The 2,751-nt window shown below is 40.2% G+C and overlaps 1 protein-coding gene across 1 annotated transcript in view; it reads left to right on the top strand.

The window, feature by feature from the left end:
* The window catches only part of LOC119410560 (serrate RNA effector molecule homolog), an 11,742-nt gene that overhangs the window by 2,701 nt on the left and 6,290 nt on the right, over window positions 1–2,751 (top strand). The gene's annotated exons all lie outside the window — the stretch shown is intronic.

The following is a 2,751-nucleotide window of genomic DNA, read 5'->3' as shown; positions in this document are numbered from 1 at the left end:
GGTACGATGGCTCCGCCCACCAGGAACTGTAACCAGGGTGAGCTAACCTCGGACAAACAAACAAAGACGGCTGTAGTGGAGGAGGTAGAGAAGCTCACGGTGTTACCTGAGCCCTCATTAGCCAACATCAAGACAAGACAGAAAATACAACTTGAGTTACACTGCTAATGTTTTCATGTCGCAGAGTAGAGCTGTCATTTCTAACCTGAACCGGACCGACCCCAATCCGGGCCGGTCCGTTTTAATGTGATTAATGTGGGAGCCGGACCGGTCTCGGGCTTTGATGCAAATACGAATCATACAGAGCTAGGCCTGTCGTGATAAACGATAAATCACTTATCGTTTCTTCACGTGTCTCTTTCTACTGAAGACACTGGATGACAAAAGGCTCAACTTCAGTTCTTCACTGGCCCCGCCCTTTCTCTTTAAAATCTGTTTTAATGTCCAAAATCACGTTTTTGTATCGTTAAAAGCAGCTAAGCTAACAGGCTGACCTCGGGGAAAAAACCTCCATCTTGTCGAAGCTCCAAAAATTCGATATAAGAAAAACTCTAACAAAAATATACTAAGCACTAGTAGCATAAAGACAATAAACCGAACAGCAGCGCTCACGGTTGAAACCCGTGCCTTTTGTGTAAAAAGTTGTTTTTCTCTGCAAAAAGAAGCTGAGAACTTGTTTACTATTTTTTATTAAAAGCTTTGTGTGACAAATGCTAAAGAGCTCAAAACACACCGAGCATCCGCCATTTTGAGAACTGAAAAACAGGAAGGACGGACAGCCCATGTCACGTCAAGGGGCCTCCCTCACATTTTTCTTAAAGAGACACACTGCTCGCTCCCTCACTATCCATCCTTCAGTTCAAACTGTCTGATACTGCCATCCAGTGGTGAAAAAAGGTACTACACTCAAAACAAATTAACCAACATTTCTTATTAAATTTGACAATAATGACTGTTGTCAAATTTCTAACAATATTATTGTTTATCGCAATAATTTGAGACAATTAATCGCCCAGCAGGATTAGTTATCATGACAGGCCTATACAGCACGAAGTAAATAAGACTGCACAATATAAAACTGTGTTAATCTACCTGAGGAGGAGGAGGCAGGTCCGACCGGCCGCTTTAAAGAGGTCAAAGAAGTTGTGTTAAGCTCAGATGGACAACGTGTCGCCGTGCGTCCTCTGATCCACCGGTTGAAATGGACTGGAGACGTGTCCAGGGTGTCCCCCACCTTTTGAGTGCGAAGTCCAACCACGAAGTAACGAGGGACTACAGTGTATAAAGAAAAATGAGCTTTCACTACACAAAGACGGTCATTAAAGACGCTTTTAATTATATCAGCATTTTAAAATGTGAAATCTTTTGATTAGCAGATGTTGTTAGTTTAAATCATGTGTCAAACTCAAGACCCGGGGGCCAAATGTGGCCCTTGTTGACATCTTCTCTGGCCCCGAAGATGATGTGTGAAACGTAAAATACTTCTATCTATATAACAGAACATCAAATGAGACCAATCCAACTCTTGTTGAGGAACCTGTTGAGGAACCTGTTGAGGAACCTGTGACCAAGAGAAGATGCTGAAGACTGATTTGAGTTCATGGAGATTCTGAAACCGGCCCTTAATTTGAAAAATCTTTTAATTTTGGCCCCCTTTTGTGAGTTGGACACCCCTGACATGAGTCGCCGTGTTTGTTCCGGCCGCCTGGGGAGCGTTGAACCTTCTTCAGAGAAGGTCCTCAAAGTTTTGGGTCATAAAAAGTTTTATTCAGTTTATTTTTGTAGCTCCGAGTTAGAGCTGGACAATAATTCGATATATCTCGTGATATTCTTTTATTCAATAACGATGATCTGAGTTTTAAGCACATTGTCGATATTTCGATGGGATTACAGCTTTTTCTGTTCGGGTTGAAGCGGCCACCTCAGTTTCAACCCGGACAGAAAAAGCTGCGACACAACTACGTGTGCGCGGTGACGTAATGTTACGCAGAGCTCGAGTCCAGAAGGCGTTAGTGGTAGCATGCTAAGCTAGGCTAATCTCCAACGCGAGTTAAGTTTTCTCTTCAAAATGAGTTCCATGATCGTCAGAATGTGACTGAACAACTTCCACAAGTGAAGAGAAGCAGATGACATCACTGATAAGAGAGGAAAGACTAATTCGCTGGTTTGGAAGTCGTTCATCTTTCTAAGATCCAATAAACTGCAGGTTTCAGTCAGTGTGCTGCAAAATGTGACGGAGACTCGTTCTAACTCGCGGTGGGAACATCGAACTCGTTCCACCTGACAGAAGATGATGAGTCACAAGATGAAGCTCAATAAAAGTTTGAGCCAACGTGTCCCTGAAACACCCCCAGCGCTGCAGGTTTTTATCATTAATTCATTCATTTAAAATAAAACAAATTCATCAGAAAGAAAAAAATAATTCTTATCTGCCCCTAATTTAAAAACTACAAAATAACTACAAACAAACAACAACCTTGACTTGAACAATCTCCAAACTGAAAACAAAAAACTTCAGGTATCCTTCACCTGGTACTAACCCTTCCCAACAACTTTAACTATCATCTTTTTAAACATATAAATTTATCATCTTTTTAAACATATAAATTTAACTATCATCTTTTTAAACATATAAATTTAACTATCATCTTTTTAAACATATAAATTTAACTATCATCTTTTTAAACATATAAACTTTAGCTATCTTCTTTTTAAACATATACATTTAACTATCTTCTTTTTAAACATATA

Source organism: Nematolebias whitei, chromosome 1, assembly GCF_014905685.2.
Source record: "Nematolebias whitei isolate Nwh7 chromosome 1, NemWhi1, whole genome shotgun sequence".
NCBI lineage: Eukaryota > Metazoa > Chordata > Actinopteri > Cyprinodontiformes > Rivulidae > Nematolebias > Nematolebias whitei.
The sequence above is the reverse complement of the archived record's forward strand: the minus strand, read 5'-3'. Positions and strand labels throughout refer to the sequence as shown.